Raw genomic sequence first — 16,822 nt, 5'->3', positions numbered from 1 at the left:
CAGAAAAAATGGTGTCGAATATTTACATGTCGACTTATCCACAAATCTGTGAGTGTTAATCCTTCGGGACCGAATTTAATTCAGCACCGAGTTTTAAAACAATTGTCATACTTTTTAAGCCGTTGCTGCTCAGATAAATCTTTATCGTTCAAAAAATGTTTTCTCCGAGATAACTTTATTATTGACAAATTCCACATACAGAGCTTAACTTCTCAGCCCGCATTTTGCTTTTCAGATGATAATACTTTTATATTTCTATTTTCACGCTGTAGCTTTTAATTTACAATGTTCTAGGACAAATTGCTAAATACACAGCAATTTAAACCACGGCAACTTATTATCTTCACAAATATTTTATAACTCAAAACCATTTAGACTATTCAGTCAGCAATCCTACCATCGCTACGTGGACGATAAATAATATATTTATTATTCTAAATTAATGAATCATTTCGGATGTCAAACCTTTTAAGAAATTAATTTCTAACCTTCAAATCCTTCAATACTCGCCATATATCTTCAAACACAAGACAATAAAATGAATGTAGTTAATCTTACGAAACGTAACCGATCAAAAAATCCAAAACTTTAAAGTTAATCGCATATTTACGTTCTACGACGAAACGATGCTCGGTCGAGGGTCGTAACATCCACCTGCGGACGTATCCGAACCTTGATCGATTCCCAGAAGAGGCGTTCTTGCACGTTTCAACCGAGGCGAAATTAAAATCTTTCGTAGAAAGCGGGCAAGAACACAAAGCCGAAGAAACCGAGAGAGAACAAGACGACCGAGGGATTCAGCTTATCCACGGTAATCGCGACCACGTTTTTGGGCTCCATAAATCTCATTATCGCGACAGTTTTTGCCCCACGGCGCTACGTTACTGTTGCACTTCCCTCACTCTCGTTTTTCTCCGCCTCGTCCTCACCCTTACTCGGACATTTGCAAGGTGAAGCTCCTCTTCGTTCCAAACGACCTCTTTTCTTTTCTGTCGCGTAAAGCACGCGGCGAGAAGCCGCTGAAAACGACTCGCAAATTCGTCTTTCTCCCGCCGCGTAGCTATCGCATTATCTTCCAGCGTCTTTCGGGACCTCTTGGGACTTCTCGCGAGTTCGTTTCACAGGCGGCACCGCACAAAGGTGCTTGGTTTCGCGGCTGGTAATTACCAAGCGGCCGAATATCCTCTTTCTTGGATGCGGCCATAATCGCAGCTACCAGAAACACGCGCGTGGCCGCGAGCATACGAGCAACGCAAAAACCGTTCCTGTTTTTAAATCCGTCCCATATGACCGTGTAATCAGACTGACTCTTTTCGCGTAATGGAGTGGAATTGAGAAAAGTACCGAGAATTCAACACGAGTACAGGTGCGAGCTGGTTTTAAGCTCCGCGCGAATCGAAATGGCTCCATTCGTTTCCAGAACGACTTTTCAGACCCTTTGCGGTTTGTCCTGTTGGGTAATTGCCGAGATACAGCTGCAGTTGGTTCATGTTTTCTTATATGGTACTTTGCTACAGTATGAGAGACCAATGGATTCTCGATCGGAAATAAAAAGAATTGCTGATGTATTTAAATTCTAAATATTCTTTATCTATGATCAACTACAATTGAAAATTCTAATTAAGCTTCAATCTCGAATCTCATTGAAATTATTAATCTATCATCGCGTTAAAGTACCACTTTAAAATCACTCAGGATTCTTAATTACATTCCTTCACTTTCTCCATAAGAGATTATCTATAGGATAAATGACCAGACTTGAAGATGCTTCAAAATACCTACGTAATATCATACTCTAAACACCACACTTCCATGTTTCCCGTATCTCGTGGTACGCGCAAGATAGCATCGGTACACCTACAGGGTGCGCCGTTAGAATCCGGACAAAAGAAGTTTTGTGCAGAAAGTTGTTTATTTAAGTCAATACACAAAAACACATGAAAATGTTGTTATATCTCATTTAAAGGGTCCTTGCTGAGAACTTTTATTCTATGTAACCACCCTCTGCCTCTATGACCTGCTCTATTCTTGCTCTAAAGCGCGAGCACGCTGACTTCAACTGGTCGCGTTTAATTGTCGCGAATTCTGACTCGATAGCAGCTCGTAGGGAGTTGACGTTGGGGTGCCTGCATTTATTAGTTTGTCTCTCGATAACGCCCCACACGTAATAGTCCAATGGGTTTAGGTCGGGACTGTTAGGAGGCCAGAAATCTTTCGACCAAAACATGTCCACATTGTCAGAGAGCCAATTTTGAACAAGATGACTTGTGTGAGCAGGTGCGCCATCTTGTTGAAATAAATACGGCCTTCCAGAAGCCGTAATTTCCATCCACGGCTTTATTACTGTCTTCAGGACCTCCAAATAAACCTCCTTTGTGATTCTTTCGCCTTTTTGGAAGAAGTGCGGAGGCATGACGTCGCCCTCACTTGAGACAACGCTCAAAACGTGAACACTTGCTGGAAATTTGGTTTTGCCCACAACAAAATTAAATTACCGTCGATCTTGGGTAGCTAAAGAATTTTATAATTTCGACCGGCGTTCTCCCGGCGCGAAGACTTTCTATAATCGCCGCTCTTCTATCGTATTCCGGGTTTTGCTTAACGAGTTCTGTCATTTTGAGGTTATAGAAGACTTATTGACATATTTAACTAACTTCAGAGTCAATCAGCACAAACATCTGAATTCTAATATGGTGGGAACTACAAATTGAATTCTGTCCGAATTCTAACGGCGCACCCTGTATATCTGTTTGCTAATAACCGACATGACTCGCGTCCGAATGAATGATTATTTCATCAGACAACGTAGCTGCGCGCAGATGATACCGTGTCGCATCACGCGGAGCGTTGCCAGTCGCTAGTTTCGCGACGAGGTTTAATCGTTTTTCTTGCGGATAACGGTGCCACGTCTACGCAACGGGTCCATTGTTTGCGCTAGTGGGGCGCGCAATAATTCATCGAACGTACGATCCCGTATAAAACTCTATTCGGAGCCATCCAATAGTTTAGTGAAGCTGTCCCAGCTTAGTCGAGCAGTTTAGTGAACTGGTTTGTCCACGCGGATTATACAGCTTGGTCGAGTGATTTAGTCCAGTTAGAATCGCCATCCTTACGAGTTTCAGGAAAAGTGCTTGTTTACGATGGAAGTTGTTACTGTATCCTGGTTGAGATTTTATATCTGTATTCCTCCGTCAGACGTTTCTTTTATTAAATTGTTCGTTTTATTTCTTCGGTATCTTTAATAGCGCTTTAATCCTGGAATACTTAATTTTTAACATTGGCCATTTTGATTCAATGCTATTGCAAAAGTTAGATGATATTTTCTATTCGATTCTTATTGCTCTAATATGTATCGTTCGAAGATATACTTTAAAAAGGTAATTACTAGTTTTCTCCTAGTTACAAGAAGAAGAATCAATGAAACAGCCAAATAAACTCAAACCATTGTAAGAAGGATTCTTTATCTGTCATAAATTAATCCTTCGTTAAACCTACTCGACAAGCAGAAGCAATCTATATACATACACCTATTAAACTTAATGGTTCTACTAATTTAGTCGAAGCTTCGTTTGAAAGCTACTTGTCTGTCAAGCAGACAATGTTTCGACTAAACTGGTAGAAATGTCTAAAGCTGTCTCTCGACGAATAGAAGGCAAAGAGCGTGATCAGGCAAGAGTTAGCGTGGCATTTGCTTCGACGGCGAAAAGATCAATTGACATTTCAGCGCACGAGAGGCGTCGAGTATTGATTTCATCGATTGCACAAACAACACGGCTGACTCGTGACTGAACGTTGCAAGGGGTGCGAAAATATTTCACCACGATTTCGATCCGAGGCGATACCGATCCTCTTTTCTCGCGCAATGTTTCCCAGCATCCCAGAACGTTGAGCAATCTGTACATCCCAGCAAGTGTTTAACAGTTCTCGATGGGAAAGTTCTACGTAGAAGCTCGCGTTTCTGAAGTTAATTAATCCGAGCGTCTACGGTTTCCAATAAGGTTTGGTTCTCTGGTTGGAAAACCGAGAATCTACCAAACGCTCGAAATATTCCGGAGTATCGTCGATGCTATTCCAGCTTAGGCGGATACCAAACGTTGATTTTATGATAATTGCACGTCAGACTGAACGCGGCCGCGGGACGTGGCGAGCATTTGAAAGGCAAGGCCAATAGCGTTAGCCTTCGACGGGGAACGCGCTCTTTATGATTTATGCTGGCAATGAAAAGTGCCAGGTATTATGGAGGAAAAGGTGAAATAGCGCTGGAGTTGTCGCTTGCACGGTGAATAGTGGAGGGTGGGTCGTTTGGAACGAATTTCTGACGCGGTTGATTAGTGTTCATGCAGGATGTGTATTCCAGATGATGTTATTTGAAACTGATGGTTTCTCTTGTAGATGTTACGTAAATGTGTATGTGAATTTAATAGATAGAAGTGATTAATTCGATCAAACTGTGAAATGTCACGTCAATTATACCTGACAGTTTTTGACAAGCACTTTATCGGTATTCACGATTATTTTATTCAATAATGTAATAGTTTAATTTTCAATCTAATCTTGTGAACTTTGTGTGTGGCACATTTTCAGAATGTTTCGTGACATAACTTTTATGCATCTCACGTTTGGAATTAACTTAACAATTTTAAATTTCAATTTCAAATCGGAATTCAGATATTAACTACACACATGCAATGCTGCGTCGGAAGAAAATTACATATCAGAACCAAAAGCAGAATCGCAATGACGAAGAATCCACATCAATCATTCCTTCCCACTAATTCCAGTACTATTCACCTCGTACCAAGATATCTGATACCCTCTATCAAGAATTTCGAATCATCCTAGTACCTTCAACACGTTAACACACCGTTACACCATACACCATTTTCAATCTTAGAAGATGATTTTCAAGCGAAAGCTACATCGTCCAACGTTCGCGATTTCTACCATTAATGTTCACGATTTCAACCGATGGACAATACTCGCGCAGGTGAAGTCAAATCGCGTGGCTATGGTTAACCATGGTGAAACGTCAATGGACGCATCGAGAATAACCAGATCGTATATCAAAACGGTTTACGCGTCCCGGATCTCCGATCTTGCTCCGCGAGCCCTTTCACCTCGTGACCAAGGTTGCGGGCCAACGTTACGAGACTCGTTGATTTGTGCACCGACTTCGCGGTCTTCCCTTCAACTGGCCTTTCGGTCGTTCAAAGATCTGACTCTCGATGCTTACCGCATCTACATTCGAAGATCTTCTCTGTACGTTGTGAATCCGTAGCCCGGCTGATTCGGAACTTAAGCTGCCTTATTGAACGATGGATAAGGCGAACCGCATTTCACGCCGAATTGCAATTGACTGCTCATCGATTTCGATTTTAGCCTTTGAATTTGGTATTCGAAGATTCAGATTGATTTCAGAGTGGAGTATGATGAGCACGTCTTGGCCGTTAGGGAGATTTTCAAGTTGGTTGTGCGTGGAATTCCTTTAGGAGTTCTCGTTTACCGAGTAATCGAAGAATGGCGCTTCGCGAGAGGGATTTCTCGCAAGGGCCGTTTTAATTCTACTGTTAATTTAACAGGTGTTTGCATTTACTTTTCATTTGGAAACAGGCGTTTGAATAAACACTAAATAAATACTGGTGTTATTTTGTTTTCGCTGGTGTCCATTTAATGGGTATTTTTTCATCAAACTGCGAGAGCTTTTTGAAATCGAAGGATTTTGATGAACAGCGTAACAAGTTTACTCGTGTTGTATGATATTTTAATATGAAACAAATAAAGTGCAAAAGTAACAAGCTTTTAGTTACGAGAAAATATCGATAAATTGTCGTGTATCAAATAAGAAGTTTATATTCGAAGCTGACAATGCCTATACATTTCTCCACTGAGAAGCAATTTTCTTTGGACCGCAAAATAATACGCGAAAAGCAAGAAAGAATTCCAAAAATGCATATTCTACAACATGTAAACAAAGATGTTCATGATCGGACAAAACAGCCGCCGTAATTTATGAAAACCGTTCGACGTTAAAAGCTGTCGACGACAGGAATACCGGTCTTTTTTCAAGTCGTAAAAGAAATCCCAGGCCGGACAGCAATTTCCATTCCATCGTTCATCCCCGCAAAGCGTCTTATCATTGCGGACGTTTCCTAGTGTCCTGTCTCGTGGAAAATTCCGTCTTTCCGACTGCCAGCGTGGAAGCCCTCCGGCTTTGCTCCCGGAGTCATAGTTTTTTCCGAGCTTTGATCAGAAGTCCCAATCAGGATTCATTGCTCAAGATGAAACGGAATCTATTTCGCGTCGGACGAGATTACGGAGTAACGCGGGCCAGGTTGAATGTTAAATCACCGACCGTCATTGGGTTGACGTGTCCCAGAAAGGCCGAGAAATGCTAACGAGCTGCCGATGCGGCGGCACAGCAATCGCCTTCAAAGCTTCTAAATCCACGATTCCACCACGTGTCCGTCTTGCGTTGCTTCTTCTGCTTTTCGCTTTCTCCTCGTTCGAACGAATTCCCCTCAATTTCTGTCATTCGTTCGCCTGAAATTTCGCCGAGTCTTCGCCTCAGCTAGCAACTAAGCTGGTTACGACGAGCCCGAACATCTCGTGGATTCGATGAATCTGCCCCGTTAAACTATCGGACCAAAGTGGAACAAAGGACCGGCGTTCAGCACCTTCTCCCGTTCTCTCTCTCTCTCTTTCTTGCACACACGCTGTCCTTCTCTTTCGCTCTGGTCTGAAAATGAGATCCAAAGATATCCAGCGAACAACAGCGTCTAGAGTTAGCCGAGAGTTGGCAGAGACCGGGGCAAGTCAAATTTCGAGCACCTCCGCTTTTCCAGCGCGCCGCATCGAAAGTTTCGAGTAATTGCGCCACCGAACCACGTTCCATATATCCGGATACTTGTTGCTCGGCCACATAACGATCTAATTTCGCATTTTTACCGAGGCACGCTCGTTACCGAACGCCAACTGCGTTGTCGAAGCAAGTCGAGGGAAAATCGCTGGTGGAAGTCCTCGGAAAGCGAGCACGAGGGGACACATGGAGGAAATTTATCGAGCGTGGAACTCGGAACTTGTCTCGAACCATCGTAAATAACCGATAATCCGGGTGTAATTCATATTTTACGAGGAAGTGGGGCTGCTTCGTTCTTCGCGGGTAATCGAATGTAGTAAACGTTACTGCGTACGGATTGCATCGATTGATCTATGTATCCGTGGCTCAACGTGATGACTTACGTGGCCTGTTCAGCTCGAGTTGGAGAATGTATGTTGAATTATGTGAGGTAAAGTGGCACATATAAGTCAAAATCGAAATAATTGTTTCATATACAATGAATAGACAAAGTGCTTGCACAATGTCGTATTTAATGCAGTGTATAGTTAAATCCAAATATATTGAATTTCGTATCATTTAGTAGCGGATACTTTTATGTGATTAAAAATTTCGATGGTCCTTAAATGAAATGTAGGACCTGATAAATAACGGATCATTGGAAACTAATGGTGTGCGCAAGTATTTCTGCCGCCGCTGTATTTTTTAGATTCGAAAAATGAAAAATGTTGCAGCAGTAATATGTTCTTGAAGTTATTACCACTAGAACAAGATTCTTTTAAGCAAAATAATGAGTTCCAGGTTTTTTCCAAAATTAATGCTGGCTGTTATTAAAATGGAAGCTTTATATACGTCCTTTTTTTATGATATTGCTTTAATTATGATCATTCGTGTATGGAGATACATACATATACATATGTATATATGATCTTGCAAAGCAATAAAGATATGGAGGTCGTAAACAGCTTTATGGGTGAAACAAAATGAATGTATAAACATGTATAAACATGTATAAAATAAACATGTATTTTTAATGGGAAGAAAATAGTGGCGAGGCTTTTTCGTTTAAAAATAGAATTTCTCTACCGAGCAGACTAAAATAAACTCGAAAAATTTGGACGTGGGTTTGATTTGATACAAAACAGAATGCATACGTGCGTGTGGTTATTGCGAATGAAAATTTTTGCGTAGGAGGTAACTTGAAACTTTGGAATTGCGACAGCTGCGTCAATAGTGGACAATTTCTCAGGCTATTAGAGGATCGAATTACGCGCAATTCTATGAGTTGATACGAAATACAAGCATTGTCAATCACGCGAGTAACTGATGAAACTTCATAACTGTCCGCCATACAAATAATTCCAGTTGAAGCTCGGCTTGATTGAAATTACCCACAGTTTGTTACGCGTGTCGTTCCAATATTGTTTGCACGCTTATGGAGCTTGTGTTACACCTGTATGGATCATTGTAATTTAATTCGCAGCACGAACAGGTTAGAAAATCTGTTTAATTTTATTCTGATCATTCTCAGTTCGGTCATATTCAATTATTAATCATCTTTCTAGCATTCCAATGAAAGTTCATAAATTTCCTTAACGTTCTTTTTATATTGTAAACTACAGTTTATAATTCTGTTTATGAATACAGAACTAAATTGCAGATAATTTAGAAATAAATCACAGACGATCTCTTCGTTGTTCTGCAAGCTATTTAAACAACCGAAAGTTCCACCGCATCAGGAAAGAATTAGGGAATTTCTACTGTAATATTTCACCAGTTTCATAAAATAACAATTTTTATAAAATGCCCCATCGTGATTTACGAAATGCTATAACAGACGATGTATATAATAAATATCATACTATACCGTTTTACCACAGTCAAAAAACAGGAAATAGTTGAGAAAATAAATAGTCAGGGGACATATCGAATACGTCGTGAATTTGGTAACCACCGAAGAGTTTAACGAGTGTATGACCGACTCGATAGAACTGGCACATCCCGGGATTCGTCGACTCGTCACCCCCGCCTCGATCCGGTCAATCGAACCCGGAAACTAATTCGAAGCCCCGATTCGAGCACCCGGCTTCCGTGAAAAACCGTGCTCCTGGGTGTTCTGTATTATTCGAGCTATCTCGACGATAAATATCGGCGTGCACGCGGTGGCAAGCTCGTGGCGAAGTGCATGTACCCGCCACTACCGGCCGGGGCACAGGAATATTTACACGGCCGTTCGATTTATCGCATGCTCCGACCGCACCCTTCCCTCCGGCACTCCGCCTTTCTTTCCCCTGTCCCGATCGCGCGAAAATTGAAATATATTTCTGGCGAAGCCTGGCCGATTTTATTGCCCAATTCGATCCAGCTTCAGCCTCAGCGATTGTTCGTTGCTGTCGCGTCGCGACGCATCGCGAGGCCCAATGCGGACGAGATGTTATCGTGATTTTGTAATGGTGATGTTGGATGATTTGGCAGCTTTGTGTTTTTTATTGAAGGATTGTACGCTATTGTGTGTTGTGTTTGGTCAAAAAGTTTCCTGATATATTCGTAAAATATGGAGAAATTGTTGTTGGAGAGAGATTTGATAGTTATTAGGGGACTTTAGTATTTTTATTGCGAATGGAGCATATTTTGTCGTGCTAGTTTTCCTTATTAGGTATAATGGAGATGGACGACGACGCAACGTTGCAATTTCACAGCCGCGATGCAGTGTGGAATTCGCTATTTCTACATTTTGAATAGCAAGGTCGTCGCATGTTCGTGCATCGCGTCACGTTTGCGCCTGAAGAAATCACAGATGAATAAATCAAGGATTTGGAAGAAGTTACAAGCGAATGCAACAGCGACAGGATGATACAGGTTTATCTCGACTCTGTAAAACGATTCGGCCGGATTTCCTTCCGGTTTGGTTCCTTTCCTTAGCCCAGTCGCGTCTCGACGTCTTTGCCAACGTTTTCTTAGCGTCACCAAGCAAATGTGTAGAACGCGACTTGAAGGAAAGTTCGAGGCTGGATAAATTCCAGCTACCGTAGGCTTTGACGGTAGTTTGTTTTATCGGGATCGATGCTGCTTCTATCGGAGAATTTTGGATGACGTTAAGTCGAGTAACTCGGAGACTTAGCACAGTGTAGAATAACGATATCCTTATGGTGGTAGTTGAGTAAATTTATGATTTTCCTGGTTGGGACTTTTAACCTAGTATTGTATTTTTATAGATTTTTTTTTTTTTGTGAAATATTAATTTCTAGGTATACTGATTGATTTTTTGCATAGGTATATGAAATATTGAATTTACATTTAATTGGATTTTTTGCTGGCTTTATTCTAAGCTGAAATCGATATCAAATTTTAATAGAAATAGATATCTTATATTGGAGATAGAAAAGAAGACTAGACTGAAATTGTGCAATTCATTTATTCAATTTACCTAGTTAACTCGCTAAAGATGGAGCAATAATTTGTGACAGTGTTACAAACACCGCAATTTCTTAAATTTCATAAAATCTAAGTGCTAGGCATCCATTCAAGTGAAAGAAATAGCGATGAAAAAAATATTACGCGAATTTCTGTCCAAATAATCCTAAAAATTTCCACGCTTCAACTTCGAACGTAAGTAACATTTTCTATCGCTGGAGTCAAACATTCGTCGCATTTTTGACGATAGTTATTTGCCGGATGTCGATCAAGCGTTTGGCGACACGACGTGTACTCGAAATACCGGGCGCGCGAGTGGGCGTAACGATTAATTGTCTCAACGTTCAGGGATGGCGTCGATTACGAGAGTTCCGGACGCACGTGCGTCGGCATGCAAGCCGCTCGTAACCGCTCGACGATGTGAATGAGCTGCCGTCACGTCGTCGAGTGCCTCGAACAAGAAAAGACGGCCGTTCTCCGCGAAAGAGGCGTCGCGACGCCGACGAAACGCTACGTTCGCTACGGCGTTTTTAACGCCTATCGTCGTCGCTCTATAAGCTGTACATTCAGTGATCAATGGATACGCCTCGACAACACTCGTCCTTGTGCCATTGAATCGCGCGTGCTGTTTTCTAAAGCCTCTGTTGGAATATATACGACAGACCGTAAAATGAATTTGCGCGAATGAACGTCGGGAAGGTGTGTCGGCGATGAGACGGATGAAGTATTATGGAAAATAAACATTTAGAAACCAACGAGACATGAACAGCGACAGGAGTTGTACGGTTGATAAGTGAGACGGTTGTATCGAACTTGTCATCGGCCGATCGTTATGATTTTATCAACGATCGAGTTTGGAATGAAGAGATCAATCGAAGCAGTAAGGGATGCAGACATTGTTTATGAATCGTTTATGGAAAGCAATCCCAGTTACTATCGTCAGGAACTGAAATATCGCGAGAAATTATAATATTAGATAAATATCGTGATAGGTACTTAATGAGAAGAGAATGATCTCGTGATATCATCGTGGTTGCAACATTTGATTTGATGTGATTGGTAGGTATGTTCTAAAAATATTCTGTATTACGATATCATCGAGTTCTCAATGAATAATGCATTATGATTCTCTGTAAGCGCCATCATAGATAGTTCTCGACAATTGCTGACGCCTTTCTAATGGTAGTTATAGTTAATGGTAGGTTTTCCTAACGATCGTATTTTACGGTACACTGAGTAAATATTGCATATTGTATGATAAAATGATTATGACGAACTGCTAGAAATGCATTAATCTTGCAAGTATTTGCATTCTGTTTTTATATCGTTCGAGCATGTATTTGATCTACCGACGACGCAAATATTCTAAGAAACATCGATAAAAGATCAAAACCTTCGCACCGATAAATAAATTCGAACATCTCCTTTGTTACTGAACTATGTTTCAGCTAAATAATCAGATTTAATTCCATTAGAATGCAGAATATAAAATATATTCATCCAACGGTACGTAGTTATAATCTCAAACGCGATTATTGAGGATTAAATTCTCTGCAAATGATTCGTATCTCTTCCCGAGACGGTTTTAGCTCCCACACTTTCAAACGAACGCCATTCTAAAACGTTTCAAAGCGGTTGGAGTCGCGTGTGCACGTGCGAATAATGCAGGGTCCTGGTGCACGCACGTCACTGCGAGACAAAACGCATCGCCGTCGACTAGCTGCAACGCGACGCGACGGTGAAACGTGCACCGCGGTTTCTATCCTGGAAGCCCGTCGCGGATTATGAGCGTCTGTACCCGATGAATCGGCAAACAATAAGTGCGACGGCTCCCTGTGCACTAACGCAGAAACAAAGGTATATTCACAGAAAGAAACGCGGTGATTTTGTCTTACACGTCACTGAAAATAGTCTAAATGGATAAACGCGAACCACATACCAGTCATGGAGAATAGAACGTGCTGAATCAGTTTGAGATTCGATTGTCGAATTTATTGGAAATAAAACTATGATATATGGGAAATTTTCTAATTTAAAAGTTTGGTTGAGTGAAGAGGAGTTTTATGATTGGAGTTAGATTAAACGTACACATCTGGACGAACTGTGAAATCAAGCCAATAAGTTTAATCATTTTTGTCTAGTAACTATCTAATAATACGTTTCTCGCAGAAGAATTTTCATAGGCAATTAAATTTAATAAATAATAATAAAAGGTAATAGGTTGTTTCGGATATATTATTGCATGTATTAAATACATTCATGTACCTCTGAGTACTTATCGACGTAAAAACATTTAACTATTGTAATATAATCTAAAAAACGTTTAATCCACATTTACGACATATTGTATCTACTCGCGTGTAACGATATTAAAATAATTAAATAAAAAATGTATCAAAAATTATAGTAACAATCCTACGAAGCCATCAGATAGAAAGTATAAAGGACTTCACGTTTCTATACAAGTTTCACAATTTTTCCAATAACAACTTCATACTGTCATGCGACGAAACGATCTTTGCAACTCGTAATACTTCCCAATTCAGAAACACGTACACGAACGAACACAGCTATTCCGCAGTTCCTATGCGGAAACGAACCCTCTCCATGGAGAACTACACCCGATGAATGGTTGGGCGGGACAAAAAGCCGCGCGCGTGGTACGAAAGTGAAAATAATTTAATTCGAAAGCACGTCGTTCCGTTTCCTTTGCACCGGCCGATTGTCCCGTTGAATGTCGCCTTCCATGACATCGGTATAAAACGGCCGACATTCAGAGAAGAAACACGGCAGAGGGATATTGATGGCGTGGAAACAGAGAGACCGACGTGCATCGCGTATTGTTCCAACCGACGAACAAAAGGGCCCACGATAAACAATTCCTGTTACACCGGCACGCGAACGCGCGCGCGTTCTCCACGTTCCAAGATAACTTCTGCTGTTCGTTCCGGCATAGTTGACAACAAGGCGTGGAGCTAGTAGCGTCCGTGTATCTATTCAGAATTTCTCATGTCACGACGTGGGTTTTCGCGTTTTAACGCTATAATAAGCAGTGACGCCACGGTGGCAACACGCGAGGCCCAACCGTTAGTTAAAACCATATTGGTATCACGTAGGTGTTCATTGCTAATGTGTAATTTCTATTACTGAATTTTGTCAAGTTCACTTATATATTTCTATTGATATTAAAAGTTCTTGTACTTTTCTACAAACATAAAAAGCCCACCATTGTGTGAAGCGAATGTCCATGTTTATTTTATGTTTCGAAGGGATTAGGTTTACGCGGCTCTAGGTTGATCTATACGCGTGAAACGTGAATTTCATGGTAATTCATACTTTGAATAAGAGATCGTTGAGTTGGAGGGAAGATGTGAAATGTTTAGGGTTAGGTCAATGTTTAGGGAAGGGATACTTTAAAGGGAGTTAAAGTGGGATGAGACATTTTCACGTGAGGAGTAGAAAAACAATTTAAGCCTACATATTTGGAGTTTACGTTCGGATAAGTAGATTCAGTCGGCAACAGTTCATTTGGTCAGACACCGAGCAAGACGTTCCAATACATAAAGTTCTATCGTAGAAATGTACAGAAATATAACTTCTTATACGTCGTAACGTAGCTTTATGAACTTTAATGTACTTTTATTCTCATTTTTCAAACATACGATATTTCGTTATACTACTTATCAATATACTGTTACATTTTCAATGTATTTTGGAAAAAATAATCGTTCATTAAATAATAGGAATATTTCTTCCAAATCAAACCTTTTCGACTAAAATACAATCTTGAACCAGAGTAATCACCAGTTCGATTTTCTTGTCTGTTACAGGTACACTGACTAAATTACAAGCTCTCCTGTCAACAGCTTCGTCAAAGAGAAACATTTGGATTGGTCGACCTGGCCTTGCTTTAGCTTGAAAGGTAGTCCCTTCAGTTTGATTGTACACGATACCCGTCTTGAATCTCTGGATTTCCTCTCAAGGAACGTTTTGATTTTGCCAGTGGGAATTTCAATCGCAATCTCCTCGTAACGAATATGTTTATTCGACCGGGTTTGCGCGCAGTAACGCAAATCGATTTACTTAAGGAACGCAATGAGGATGGTTGACCTCAGTAACTTTGATTTACCTTGTGTAAACGTATGTATCTCGTAGCGTTAGACTTCGTGAATAATCGTTGAATCGAACGAATAGTCGTTATCGCAAATATATTTGTCCAATGCGTAAATGTAAATTATGATAGAAATTGTGAAAAAGACAATGCATCGGTTATTGGAATGAAATTTTAATTCAGGAAAAATTTATGCCATTTTGGTTGTACTCTTCTGTAGAAATGTTACTAACGGAATTATATTTAGGTAAAAAAGAAAATGTTTATTTTGTCTCTGTTGCCATGCTATATGAATATCGACTAGGTATTATTTGTAACGAATTTAACGGACAATCGATTGTTCCCAACAATCGTCTTAGTGGTCTATCTATAGGCAGCTTTAAATTAATCGTTTCTATCTTCAATTCACTTTGACATTCTCTAAGTGCTTTTCTTATAATTCGAGGAACTCACGATATCTGATTTATGCATGACATCAGCGTGCTAAAACAGTATTCGAACTTAAATGTTTTGTCTATTCGATCACCGTTCTCAAATCGAAACTGATAAATTCTCTTTCTTGAAACTATGTCGAATCTTAAATCTATTATTATTTTTCAGAAGTAAAAGTTCCATTTTTAAATTAAAAACTGCATTAGATAGTATCAAGAAGAATAATGATCGCCAGTTAATTCCTCCATTTTTATGAAATGCATAATTACACTACGTCAATCCAATATGTGAATGTTAGAATTTTTCTGCAAAATTACCGATGAACGTACCAAAGCAAATATTACCTTTTCATAAATCTCTCGAGAATGAATTCTTCGTCGATTATTAGCTAATATACGTTTCAAGTTTCCATCGAGTGTCTCAGTTTATACCAAACGTTTATTGGATCAATCGACGAACTACGTGAAGTTCGTCCGCTCGATCGATCATAAGCCGCTCAAGTATCTTAATGGATTCATCGGATTAAGCGAATTCGCAAAGTTGTAATTACTAGGTTCTGGGAATTTTTGGTGACTTTCAGCGAAGCTTCCCGAGAACGAACATTAGTCTAACTCCTTGGTGGTTCGGGAACTTTGCTTTTAGTCGAAGTTGACTTTCATCGGGAGCACACTCGGAGAAAACTCGAAACACTTTCTTGATAAGTGGTCGTAGTTCTATCTGGACGAATTTGTTAATCATAGGGGCCAAAAGTAAACTAATAAATAGAGCGCAGCTTTTCTCTCGAGGATACCGTATCGTTGAAAGTGGTGCTTGTATCGAAAAACAAAGACTATTCTGTATCGAATGTTTGTACTTTTCGAAAATTGTGAAAACGCTACAGGGGGCAAATAAGTAAAACAAACAAGCGAACAGAAAAAAGAAGAAGGATATCGATGGAACATTCAAACTCTTCTCGCACGAAATTTTTTCGCATTTTTAATTTAATTGCCCGTGCAAATAATTTGAGTAGATTAAATAGACGTGTGTTTCAAATTGAAATCAACGTATTTTTTCATAAAATATTGTTTTTTATATTTTGTGCTGGTACTTAACAATTGGAAAATCTAGTCGCCCAATGTCATGTAACTGGATATAAAAAGTTCTTTGTCTCTTTTTTCATTGAGTGGAATTACCGATTCGAGTGTAGCGGAATATTTTCTCTGCGATGGGGTATTGTGTACAATCGATAAATAAACCCTGTCGGCGAAACACTGTTTCGTTTCCATTGTTACGTAACGAATTTTTCTCGAGCGTTTATATCCCGGGTCGAAAACTATAAACTATTCAAGGAGCGACCTGTTCCCACTGCGTTAAAGCGTAACCTTCCTAAGTCGAGCAAGCATTTCATGCAAATCTATCTATTTTCAAAATGGATTGAACGAATTAGAATAACGGTTCGAAGTAAAAAATGAAATTTCTATAAAATTGAGAAACATTCCTCTGCGATTTAGGAAGATTAATAAAAAGAGATAATAATATACAATATATATTGCAACTATCTATTATACAGTAGATCAATTAAATCGATTTTTTAAAATACTAAACACAGAATTATAGAGAAAATACGAATAGGAAAACAAATTTCCCCGCGAAAATGGACACATAATTTGTCATCCTGCAATTTGTAGTTTTAACACTTTCGAGGTACCACGAATGTTTTTACTTGGCAGGCAATAATTTTTCCACTATCAGTTACACCAAGTAGATAGTAGTTTCTTCTAATACGAACGCAGACCGCTTGTCACAGTTTTAATCTCATTATCTCCATTAGCGTGAAGAGTAATAAAAGACTGTACTTGCTTCTACCCAGAGAGTGTTCACCTTTTAACGCTAGTTAAATGAACAAAAGAGTTCCATTGCGATGCAAAAGGATCACGAGTACAAGCCCGTTCCAGTAATTACCTGACTATTGTAATTAATTCACGAAGCAGTTCGTTCCACGCGACTGCATCGAAATCTCTCGCTTCCACCAGCCAAACTCAACTATTCAC

At 39.9% G+C, this 16,822-nt stretch overlaps 1 protein-coding gene across 8 annotated transcripts in view; it reads left to right on the top strand.

Moving 5' to 3' along the window:
- The window catches only part of LOC132914727 (fat-like cadherin-related tumor suppressor homolog), a 499,421-nt gene that overhangs the window by 116,609 nt on the left and 365,990 nt on the right, over positions 1-16,822 (top strand). The window lies entirely within an intron of this gene.

This window comes from Bombus pascuorum, chromosome 1 (genome assembly GCF_905332965.1).
Source record: "Bombus pascuorum chromosome 1, iyBomPasc1.1, whole genome shotgun sequence".
Classification (NCBI taxonomy): domain Eukaryota; kingdom Metazoa; phylum Arthropoda; class Insecta; order Hymenoptera; family Apidae; genus Bombus; species Bombus pascuorum.
Note: the sequence above shows the minus strand (reverse complement) of the source record. Positions and strands in the feature narration are given on the sequence as shown.